Source organism: Equus asinus, chromosome 4 (genome assembly GCF_041296235.1).
Source record: "Equus asinus isolate D_3611 breed Donkey chromosome 4, EquAss-T2T_v2, whole genome shotgun sequence".
NCBI lineage: Eukaryota > Metazoa > Chordata > Mammalia > Perissodactyla > Equidae > Equus > Equus asinus.
In genome coordinates, this window is record NC_091793.1 from 114,493,373 (window position 1) to 114,506,706 (window position 13,334).

The 13,334-nt window shown below is 40.2% G+C and overlaps 1 pseudogene; it reads left to right on the forward strand.

Annotated features, from left to right (window-relative positions):
- Positions 1–11,765: 11,765 nt before the first annotated feature.
- On the forward strand, positions 11,766–12,570 carry LOC106826577 (small ribosomal subunit protein eS4, X isoform-like; annotated as a pseudogene).
- The last annotated feature ends 764 nt before the right edge of the window (positions 12,571–13,334 follow it).

Consider the following 13,334-nt stretch of genomic DNA (forward strand, 5'->3'; position numbering starts at 1 on the left):
TCTCTCAGCCAAACTGCATTTTCTTAACGATATTTTAAAAATAGACTAGGGACGATATAAACTGGTTCAGTTGTGGTGTCTGTTTCTCAGGCCTGACCTATTGGTTGTAAGTTCCCCTTGACCTTTCACACGTGCAGCTGCGTCTCCAATTTCGTTCAAGACGCGCAGAGTTCGCTCCGCCTCAGCACACCCTTGACACCTCGACGTAACGGGAGTCACTCTCACTTAACTTCAGCTTTATAAAATATTCCATTTATGCCCCAGAATGTGTTCATGATATAAATCAGATTTCAATATGATTCCAAAATATGGCATGTATTTCTATACCATAAGGAAGAGCATAGAATCTCATCTCAAACTCCACGTAGCCAGGTCACTATGTGGCACTGACTGTTTTCAAAATGAAACGAAGGTTTTCAGAGTCATATAAACTCAACCTCAACGTCCATGTATACACTTTCTAAATATTAATTAGGATACTCTGTGGCTTTGATAAACTGTAGTGAGGCCTCCTCCTCCAAACTTCTAACCACCGCCATCTGGGTCTGAAACATCCATTGGCCATTTGTTCTCCCGAGCATCAGATTTCTTTTTGAAGCTGTTATACTCAGATTCCTAAAAGAGACGGCAGTAATACTTAGTTCTGTACCCCTCACTTACCCCAAAGGAGTCAAAGGACAGTACATATTTTGAGGTCAATTACTCTGTCCCTTTGGTTTAGAAGGACCTTGGTTATGCAATCTTCAAGACACAAAAAGGAAAGTTTTCCAGCACCCAAAATTACTGACATCACATAGTGAGAGATTCCAGCCCTGCCGAATTCCTTCCTCACATGGTGTAACACGACAAAGCACAGACACGAGCTCACCAGGCAGAGGATAGCTGGAGTGTTGTTAGCTGCCCATAGCTGATTTTGTCCTCCTGGAGCCAGGGGAAAGACTCAGACATTGTATGTTTAAAAACACAGGCACTGGATTTAGACGACCTGGGTTCAAACTTCACACATTTCTAGCTGTATGTCTTTGGGCAAGTCAATTAAGCTTAACTTTCTCCTCTATAAAATAGAGTAAATAATAGTATCTTCTCCATAGGGCATCAGTGTGATAATACATAGAGTGCCGAGCACATGGTAAGCACTCAGTTAAGTGTTGGTTACTATTTCGTTCACTCATTCAACAAAAACTGAGCACCGACTGCAAAGCATTTCATGGATGGACAATCTGAGGCACAGTTATCCAAAATTACTGTTGAAATAGGACTGGGACACAGATGTCCTAATGTCAATTTTTATCTCACCAGGCCAAACTCATTTTCTTAAATGGGATATTAAAAACCTAACTGAGATTTGGGAAACAGCCAGGAGCTTGTCAAAAAATGAAACATTTTAAGAAAAGCCAATTTCTTGTTTTGGTTTTGTGAAGGGTGTAATGATTTCAAACACGTCTAAAATGTTTTCATGAGCAGAACAAAACGACACTGAGATGTAAATACGACCCACGAAAAAAAAATGCCAACAGATCCTTAAGGCACACAAAAACTCATTTCGCTACTTTAGCCATGTCTTGTGCAATCTAAAAAATATGCCTTGAAAATACAAATCAAAACTACACTAAGATATCACCTTACACCCATTAGAATGACAAAAATATCTAAAACTAATAGTAACAAATGTTGGAGAGGTTGTGGAGAAAAAGGAACCCTCATACACTGCTCGTGGGAATGCAAACTGGTGCAGCCACTATGGAAAACAGTATGGAGATTCCTCAAAAAATTAAAAATAGAATTACCATATGATCCAGCCATCCCACTACTGGGTATTTATCCAAAGAGCTTGAAGTCAGCAATCCCAAAAGTCCTATGTACCCCAATGTTCATTGCAGCATTATTTACAATAGCCAAGACAGGGAAGCAACATAAGTGCCCATCAACAGACGAATGGATAAAGAAGATGTGGTACATATATACAATGGAATACTACTCAGCTGCAAAACAGAACAAAATCATTCCATTTGCAATAACATGGATGGACCTTGAGGGAATTATGTTAAGTGAAATAAGCCAGCTGGAGAAGGATAATCTGTGTATGACTCCACTCATATGAGGAATTGAAAAATGTGGACTAAGAACAGTTTAGTGGATACCAGGGGAAAGGTAGGGTGGGGGGTGGGCACAAAGGGTGAAGTGGTGCACCTGCAACACGAATGACAAACAGTAATGTACAACTGAAATTTCACAAGATTGTAACCTATCGTTAACTCAATAAAAAAAAATATGCCTTGATGTCAAGGCCTGGGATTTTTATTTCTTTAATTGTACATATTGTCTTTATTTCTTCATATAATAAGACAAATTTTATTCATACTATATATAATATAGGAAATAATCAGTAAGGACAAACAACGGGTGAGGGACAGGAAGAGAAAAGATGGATGGATGATTTATTTTCTCAAATGAGTGCTTCCTCTGAGATCGCCTGACAATGTGGGGCTATTATACTAAATGGAGTAGCCCATATCCACCCTACCAAATGTTGATGATGTTAGATGCCCTATGGAACCCATATTACCTAAATCTTTCATTTCCACATTACTACTACTGAATTGAAAATTTCAGGCTCTGTAAACCCAGAATAACTAAAGAATGGATAAAAGACTGTAAGACAAATTAAATATAAATTTATTCACATATTCTAACAGGCATCTGAACATATGATACTTTGGTTGTTTCTGCACAACAATGCAAAAATAAGTTTATGATAAAAAGTGATAACATCCATAACTAGTTCGTGTGGTCACTAAAACACTTCAGTGTTTACTCAGGACCAAACTAACAATGAGACTTTTTCCCACTGAAAGCATAGAAAACAATTATATTAAGGTCAACTGAATAATTTTACCAAATTAAATTAATGTTCTATGAGTGGATCTTCCAAACATCCTTAACCAGAATGCTGAGGTTTGATGGGATAGAGAAGACTCACATTTTACGACATGAATATTTCCAAGTGTTGATAGTTGATTTTTCCTAAATCCCTCTAATTGAAAACTGTACCGAAATTATATATGAAAATAAATTTTGAAACAGCCAGGAGTCAAAATGCACGTTTTGAATGATAGCAGTTCTACTGACTTATAATCATTTCTTTAGCCCCTATAAAAAACCTCTTTATAGTCTCAGTTCCATATTGTGCATTTCTGATGCAGATAATTTATTACAAGAAAAGCAAGATAGTCCTGGTCTGTGTAAGTGCATTCAAAATATGCTCTGCTGTGAGATACAACCTTGATAGTAAAAGAAAGTGGGAATGAATATTATTACAAATGACAAGACTTTTTACACAAAACTGGCATTTGACAGTGTCATCTACAATAACAGTGCATCTTTTAATCCATGTAATTCCTGGAATACCTTATCTGTTTTACATGGTACTTATCAGTTTTGGGTCACATTGTAACATAGCTCTGAGCTTAATACTCACTTTTATGTTACCCCTCCCCTGGTACAATAGCAGTTTTGAAGCTGATCAAAGTAAAATTTCTCCTTACTGAATACGAGCTGAGATTAATCCAGGCGTTCATTTCACACATTTTTATAGAGTGCCTATTACGTGCTAGCTAGGGATCTGTGCTGAGAAAAATTCATGGTCCCTGCTCTCATATAGCTTAGAGTCTAGTGAGGAACCAGATTTTTTACAAATAATCACACAAATAAGTGTGTAATTTAAAGGTGATAAGCGTTATGAAGAAAAACTATGGGATACCATGAGCTAAAACAGGAAGACTCCAGTTTGAGAGAAGAGGGAAAGCCTCTTTGCAAACCTGACATTTAAGGTGAAAATTAAAGAAAGACCACGAGTTGTCTAAGCAATCTGTGGAGCAATAGGGTAGATCTTATGATCGCTGCCCTCCAGACCCCTCACCCCCACCCCACAACATCCCTTACGCACACAGTACATAGCCACAGGTTTGGGCTATTATAGAGCCCGCCTTCATCCCAAGGATTGGGCCCCTGATTGGTCCAGTCAAATCTCTTTGTCACAGTGGTTGGTTCAGAGATGGTCTGACGTAAGACAATCGATACACGACAGACTTCAAGTCTACGTATTTGGTTCACAGGGGGCATGTGACCCAAGCTGGATTAATCAGAAAGAAAGTCAGGCATTTGTTTGAAGGTGGAAGGGAAACAGCTGCTTTCTCGTCCTTGTTGTGAACAAGGACATGTATCCTGGGAGCTAACGACAGTCAACTGTCTACCAAGAGAAAAGCCAGCTTGAAATAAAGCCAACATACAGGAGAAGGAAGAACCAAGATAACTGGATGATCACAGGGAAGCAGAACCCTGATGGTATTATGAATTGAAAGTTAAATCAACCCCTAGTCCATCCAACTTGGCTTTTTTGCTCATGACTACCAAAAGCATTCTGTTACAGGCAAAGAGGATTCTTGGAAGAGGATATAGCCTATGTGAAAACCCTAAAGAAGGAAAGAATGTGATACAATGTTAGATACTTCTTGTTTTCAACATAGTTCCGTTCCTTTGTGCCCTAAGGACACTAAGCTCCTGGTCAACTCCAAAGCTGTGCTCATACTGTTCTCTCTGCCTCTGGTATTTTTTCCACCTGCAATCTACCTATCAAATCCTACGCATCCGTCAAAGTCCTGTTTAAGTACTTCCTCTTTCCCCACAAAGTCTTCTCTAACCATTCCTACCCGTAATGGTAGCCCTTCTCCCTCCTGATCCTAGCCAACTTTTTTCCAATTTCAGCATCAGCATCTACTGTGTCACTCAACCTCCGCCTCCAATCAGTTCTCGTTTGCACCTGCACTTTTGCACCTGCATGCTTTCGCCCAGCATTCTTCACATTTCCTCAACCTGGAAACAACTTCCTCTTACACCATCTATTAAAATCTTACATCCTCTTCAAATATCTATCATGCCACCTCTCTTGGAAAGTGTTCTCTAATCACCAGTAGGACATGAACATGTGTCTCTCTCCTACTAGACTGTTTTGTCTTGAAGACAGGGACCATCTTTTATTTAACTCTGAGTTCCCAGTACATTACTATAACAGACTAGACACTAGAGACAAATGCTTATTGAATGAATAAGTGGATGAATGGATGGATGGATGAATAGGTGGACAGATTCCTGTAAATACATATATATATTTATATGTATGGAAGTTCTTAGAAAAAGGAATCATTTCTAATTTTTTTAATCCTCTCAGTACATAGCAGTATACACACACATATTGTAGGAACTAAATATGAATATTTATCGAATGAAAAAAACTTACACTTGAGATGCTAGAATTTAAAATAATCAGAAGTGTGAGAATTTAAGCAAATTTGTGTTTGAAGTTTTCTTTTTTAAAAAAAACTGGAAGCTATAGAATGTCATTTAGCCACTTTTCATTTAATGCCAAAGTTAAGTACATTCTTTGCTTATAACATAAATCATCAGAGCCATTACTAAAGTCACTGATGTACAAGGATAAGAAACTAATAGAAACCAGAAGTGCTGTTTATGTGGTTAAGCACTAAATTTTAGTGACTTGTATTTAAATGGCAAATAGCTTCAGCTGTAAATACTGGACTGAAAGAACTAAAGACTAATGTTTACTTCCTTCCATGAACTGCTTTTTTGAAATGGCAAATACATTTTTAAAATGAGAATGTCTTTCAATGGACCAAACTGGAAACTTATTTGCTTTATCATTTTCCTTACAATAAGTAGCCTCAGATTTTTAAGTTATGTTAAAATTTTTTTGTTTTAGATTGGCACCTGAGCTAACATCTGTTGCCAATCTTTTTATTTATTTTCTCCTTCTTCTTCTTCTCCCCAAAGCCCCCCAGTGCATAGTTGTATATTCTAGTCGTAGGTCCTTCCGGTTGTGCAATATGGGACACCGCCTCAGCATGGCCTGATGAGCGGTGCCATGTACGTACCCAGGATCTGAAGTGGCAAAACCCTGGGTCACCGAAGTGGAGTGCACAAACTTAACCACTCGGCCATGGGGGCAGCCCCAGGTTAAGATTTTTGGTGCCACACATACAATGTTTGCTGGGAATATAATTGGTACAGATTTTTTGAGTGACAATTTGACATTATCTATCAAAATGTAACACGCGCATAAGCTTTGACCCATTGAATTCACTTTTAGGAACCCATCCCAAATAAAAACTCACAGAACACAAAGAAATATGTACAAAAAATGTTTGATGCAATATTATTATTGGTTGGAGATGACTTAACTAGCCATCAGTATGGGAATGATTATATAAATGGAAGTATTTTTATGCTGTATAATACTCTACTGCTGCTAACAAGAATGAGTGGATCTGTATGTGTTAATATGGAAGACTGTCAGTGATAAATTACTGCAGACGCTGGATGGTGAGTACTTACTCTTTTCTCAATGTGTTTGAATATTTGAAAATTTCCATGATACAAAGAGTTTTTTAAATATCGTCTGGACTTCCACTTCTGTTTAAGATATAGAAAGCTTCAAGAGAACATTGCTCCCATCCCAAGAATAAGAAAAAGCCTGATAATCTATAAAGTCATAGTTTTTCTTAAATCCATTAGAGAGTTAAGTACACAAGGCACTAAATGAACTAAATTCCAAAGAGTGGCAAACCCCTCCAAGGGAAAAAGTGAACACATGAATTGCCTTTGGAATGGCATGGAAGGAAGGAATGGCCACCATTAAGGTAGGTAAGAAGAAAACAGCTAATCTTCTTTTTCAGTTATCTTATTGAAGTCGTATTGGTTATAACACTGTGTACTTTCAAGCGTACATTATTATATATCAGTTTCTATTTAGAATGCATCTTGCTCATCCCCAGTAGTCTAGTTTTTATCCGTCACCACACATATGCGCCCCTTTACCTCTTTTGCCCTCCCTCCCATCCCCCTCACCTCTGGTAACCACTAATCTGTTCTCCTTATCCATGTGTTTCTTTATCTTCCACATGTGAGTGAAATTGTGTAGTGTTTGTCTTTCTCTGTCTCGCTTATTTCACTTGACATAATACCCTCAAGGTCCATCCATGTTGTTGCAAATGGCACAATTTTATCTTTTTTTAATGGCTGAGTAGTATTCCATTGTATGTATATACCACATCTTCTCTAACCTTCATCAATTGATGGGCACTTGGGTTGCTTCCACATCTTGGCTATTGTGAATACTGCTGCAATGAACATAGGAGTGCAAAAATCTCTTTGTATTGTTGACTTCACGGAAAACAGCTAAATTTTTAACAAATACTTAAAGGCTGAATGTGGACCAGTGTATCAGTTTAGAATAAATGGGAACCCTAGGCTTCTACAAGGAACATGGACTTGTTCCTAAGCTCTTATCCACCAGGTGATCATAGGCAAGATTGGAGGAAGACCAGGAGACAGAAGAGAGTCCCCATTGGGAGCTCAGCCATGCAGGTGGTGATCCACTCCCATTGGGGGAGAGTTAGGAAACATAACCCACTTCCCCAAACCTTCTCTCCTACAAAGCAAAAGCTCTGAGCAGCTAAGGGGCAGGAGGAGGGTGGCAAAGCCTCTCCTGCAGGGATCCAGGCAAAGAGCCACTGCTCCTGGAGAAAGGGTAGAAATGAAAGCCCCTCACCCTGGAAGAGAGCTATGAAAACCTGTTGGGCCTGGGATCTTGCAATGATGCAAGACAGGGGTCCTCTCTGGGTCGGGGAGGAAAAGGAAATTTTCATCTGCTCAAGACTCAGTACAGGTGTCCTTGAGATCCACCCATAACTTGCATACTTTTTAAAGAACAAACTTAGTTAAATTACTAAAGTTATCTCTTCTATTAAGGGTCACTTTTCTCTATATGAAGAAGTCAGATAGTAGTGGAGAATTTCACAGGTAGTCAGAAACAGCTAGTGAGTGATCCTCCAAACCAAGCTTCAGAGGATATATTCTCTTCATTTTCAAAGAGGACCAAAAAACTGACGATGATTATGTTCTAGGGTTGAGAGGACTAATGTCTGATAAGAATCCTTTCCAAACACTGTTCTCCTGTAAATATGGCGTCCTGGCTTGTTGAAGGCAGCTTGATGTAGGAAAAACATAAGCTTTTGTCTCTCTCAGGCCTTGAGCTGTGGGATCACACACACAATGCTGAGCACCATTTCCCTCATTTGTAAAACAGGAGGGAGGGGCAAGTAATGCTTCCTCTTCTGGTTGCCTATGAAAATCAACTCGGCTCAATATGCAAACAACTGGCCCTGTGCTCGGCACGTGAAAGACACGCACTGCAATTGTTTGGTGCCCTCACTTCTTACCGCCTCCCCCCCCACTACCCTATTTCTGCATATTTTGTTTCATGGATTTAGCCACCAGTTTGCAAATCTTGTTGCTATGCACCACTCTTAGATTATGACTTTGACCCAGAAAACCATATTCCTCATTCCCTTGCACGTGGCTGACCTGTGAACTGCTCTGTTTCTTATCTTCTTGCCCTTCTGCCTCAATGCTCCAAGACTTTTCTTCAGCTCTCATCATAACTGTATGTGTTTACTGATGCTATTTTTTAATCCTATTATAATAATTGCCTTTAAGCTGAAGTTATTTCTCTGTCCCAGTAAATAAATGACACATGGGAATATTTCTAGGCAGCAAATTGTCCTGTGCTTAGACATTTTCTACATCCTAATTCTTGATCAATTCATCTTCCTTCTTAAAACAATACTGTGTCCAAGCAGGAGGAGAAGTTAGAGGCCATCCAGCTCATCCCCCAAGAGAGGCCAGTCAGCCAGCTAATGGCAGAGCCCAGATTGAAACCCAGGCCTCCTGCCTCACTCTGTCATTATAAAGCAGATCAGCTAAGTGATTTTAAAACTCAAGTAACTGTGCTCATCTCTATATCATAATTAAAAATCTCTAAAATGTTTAAAAATGCCATGGGGAGGGTTTTTATGGCTGAAAGCACTTCAAGACCTCAGGAGAAAAGAAACTGTATTAATCCAAAGTTGTAGCCCCATTCTTCATTATTATTACTGTTATTCAAACAATTGAATTGCTTTAGTTAATTTTAATACCATACTCTGGTAGAGTAAAGATGGCCACAAATTTTTTGCTACCCCTCCCATAGAATATGGGCTGACCTCAGTAACTTGCATGACCTGTAAAATACAGCAGATTGAGGTCCTGGGACTTCTGAAGCCAAGTCATAAGAAGTCTTGCAACTTCCACCTGGGTCTCTTGGAATCTTCTATCTGAACACCGTGAGCTGTCTTGTAAGAAGTCCAAATATACAACTTAACAACAACAAAATAATCCAATTTAGAAATGGGCAATGGACTTGAATAAACATTTCTCCAAAGAAGATATGCAAATGGCCAATAAGCACATCAAAAATACTCAGTATCACTAGTCATTAGGAAAATGCCTATCAAAACCACAATGAGTCTCCACTTCACACCCACTAGAATAATTATTATCAAGAAAACAAAATAAAATATGTTGGTGAAATGTGTAGAAATTGGAACGCCCACGCGTTGCTGGTAGGAATGTAAAATTGGTGCAGCCACTATGGAAAACCGTTTGGTGGTTCCTCAAAAAGTTAAACATAGAATTATCATAGGATCCAGCAATTCCACTTCTAGGTATACATCCAAAGGAATTGAAAGCAGGGACTTGAACAGATATTTGTATATTCATGTTTGTGGCAGCATTATTCACAATAACCAAAAGATGGAAACAACACAAGTGTCCATCAACAGATGAACACATAAACAAAATGTGGTGTGCATACAATGGAATATCATTCAGCCATAAAAAGGAATGAGGTTCTGACACTTGCTACAACATGGAAGAACCTTGAAGACATCATGCTAAGTGAACCGAGCCAGACACAAAAGGAAGAATATTGTAGCATTCGACTTATAGGATGTATCTAGAATAGACAAATTCATAGAGGCAGAAAGTAGATTTGAGGTTATTGGGAGCTGGGGGCAAGGGATAACGGGGAGGTACTGCTTAAAGGGTACAGGGTTTCTGTTTGAGGCAATGAAAAAATTTTGTAAATAGACAGATGATTGTACTACATTGTGAACATACTTACTGCTACTGAACTGAAACTTGAAAATGGTAAATTTTATGTTATGTATATTTTACCACAAGAAAAAATTTGCAAACTCTGTCATATATTAACAAAGAGAAGAAGGAGGAGGAGGAGGAAGATGGAGAGGGGAAGTGAAGGGGAAAGAAAGAGGAGGGGAAGGAGTCCGAGTCCTAACACCTCGAGGCCACCACTGGAGAGGCCACACGGAGGCTGACAGACTCAGCTAACCCTGACTTTCCACCCACCCCTGCAGGAGCGGACACATAAGCGAAGCTGTCTTAGGGCCTCCAGAACAGCCTCACCTCCAGCTGCTTACCTCTGAGTGACCTCAAGCAATGTCTGAGGAAGACACTGGAACTGAGGAATTACCCATCTGAGCCCTGTCCTGCTCCTCAAAATCACAGACATGATAAAATAGTTGCTGTTTTAAGCTGCCAGGTTTCAAGATAATTTGCCACACAGCCATAGATAACCAGAGCCTACTCCCCCTCCTTTCGTAAGTGGGCTGATCCGATGGTTCCTAAGGCAGAACTGGCAGAGTGGTTTCGGTCAAAATACCACTCCGTCAAGTTTTAGGAGGTTTGAAGAAGTGTTTGGATGGTGTACGACACTGGTTCCCTTCGCCTTGGGCAGAGGCAACAGCAATCTGCCTTAAACATTACATCCTAGGCTACTGGTAAACATCCTCTCCAGACAAAGGCCAATTCAGTCATAAATTAAAAAGTTTACAGACTGCATTTTATTTTCTTTCAAAATGAAGTTATTTTTATTAAGTTCCATAGGGGGAGCGGAAAGTCATAAAAAGTAAGATCATTCCCTTTACTAAAATGACAGTGAGGAAAGTGATATGTTTTTCCACACAAAAATATTACTATTTGGTGATATTTGAGAAGCAGAATTATGAAAGCTGCTTTCTAGTCTTTTGTCCTAAAATTGGAAAGCAAGTAGGCTTCGCTGTGCCTGTGAACTGCAGGCTGCTCCTCAGTGCCCCAGCGGAGAGGAATGTCTCTGTCTGAGGCAAAAATGCACAGTATGAGTCATATACTATGAATAGTGTGTTAGATGTCAGGAGACCTGAGTCTTTTGTTCATTTCCACCCAACACGTAACCTGGGCAAGACACGTGACTTCTCTGGAAGTCAGTTTCCTCAGTCACAGAAGGGAAATACTTCAGCTGCACACTGGAACCAGCAAACTAAAATATGATACTAAAATCTTGATGCCCAGGCTGCACCCCAGGCCAATTACATGAGAATCTTTGTGGATAAAGATCTCAGGATTTTTTTAAAAACTCCCTAATATTTTCCAATATAAAATCAAGGTTGTGGGAGCTGGCCCCGTGGCCGAGTGGTTGAGTTCGTGCGCTCCACTTCTGTGGCCCCGGGTTTGGCGGGTTCGGATCCTGGGCACGGACATGGCGCCGTTCATCAGGCCATGCTGAGGTGGCATCCCACATGCCACAACTGGAAGGACCCACAGCTGAAAGATACAACTATGTGCCAGGGGGCTTTGGAAAGAAAAAGGAAAAATAAAATCTCAAAAAAAAAAATCAAGGTTGAGAACCATTGAAATGGAGGACTGAGGCATGGAGGAATCTTTAAAGTTTCCATCCAGCTCTAAAAATTGTATAACCCCGCTATTTTATCAGTGCACCGGAAGAAGTGGTCCTCTTTTCATGCCTAGTGGCAGCCATGGCTCTTGGTCCCAAGTAGCGTCTGAAGTATGTAGCAGCTCCAAAGCATTGGATTCTGGATAAACGGCCCAGCGTGTTTGCTCCTTGTCCATCTACCGGTGCCCACAAGCTGAGAGAATGTCTCTTCCTCATCATTTTCCTAAGGAACAGACTTAAGCATGCCCTAACAAGAGATGAAGTAAAAAATATCCGCATGCAGTGGTTCATTAAGATTGGCAAGGTCCCAACTGATATAACCTACCCTGCTGGTTTCATGGACGTCGTCAGCATTGACAAGCCTGTAGAGAACTTCCAGGTGGTCTATGACAGTGAGGGTGGCCTTGCTGTTCATAGTATCATACCCAAGGAGGCCAAGGTATTGTACAAGTTGCACAAAGTGAGAAAGATCTTTGTAGGTGTGAAAGGAATTCTTCATCTGGTGACCCATGATGCTCACACCATCCACTACCCTGATTGCCTCATCGACGTGAACACCACCATCCAGACTGATTTGGAGACTGGAAAGATCACCAGCTTCACAAAGTCCAACAGTGCTAACCTGTGTATGGTGACCAGAGGTGCTAACCTGGGAGGAACGAGTGTGGTCACCAACAGAGACAGACAACCTGGTTCTTTTGATGTGGTTCACATGCAAGATTCCAATGGCAACAGCTTTCCCACCTGATTCTGCAAGATTTTTGTTATTTGCAAACGCAACAAAACTTGGATTTCTCTTCCGCAAAGAAAAGATATCCACCTCATCATTGCTGAAGAGAGACAGGAGACTGGCGGCCAAACAGAGCAGTGGGTGGAACGGTCTCTAGGTGACATGATTGGAAGAGTCTTTGTGTTTAATTAAAGATAATATGACGTAAATAAACAAATATGGTATAACCTGATACTCAAAAATGTTATTCCTTCAATAAATATTTATCATGTGCTTATGTTCCAGGCATTCTGCTTGACCCTAGAGATACCAAGAGGGGTTCAGCATTGTAGACAGAGGGAGCGGTGGAGAGAGATCAAAAATACAGACAGTATTCGGTCTCAGCTCAAGGGAAGACATGGAGCAGTCAGTTCTCTTTGGAGTAGGGGAAAGAGATTCAAAGAGGAAACAGCTTGAACCAAGTCTTCAACACTGATTTGGCTCTAAATAGATGTTAGGAGCAGATGGTGGAGGGTGAAGGAAGGGCATCTCCATTTGCCTAGCATCCTAGTGTCCAATTTACACATAAAGTTGTTGGCATAATTAAGTGGGAAACTCTGTTTTTGTTAATTCTATGATACCAGTAAAACACTTTCCTAAAAGGGCTTGGCTTATGAAGAAAGAAATGGCTCAAAGGCAGTATGATAATACAACTAATAATGATAGCCAACATTTATGAGGTGTAACCACGGGCCAGCACTCTGCTAAGCACATGATATTCATGAGTTTTGTGACCACTGGTTACACAAGCAAGCTGCCTCAGAATACTCAAGGACTATTATGTGGATTTCCTCTGTGTGGTCCTGGGCTAGAACTAGGATCAATGGCTGGAAGCCATAGAAAGACAGACTTTAACTCACCCAAGGGAATAGCTACCAAATA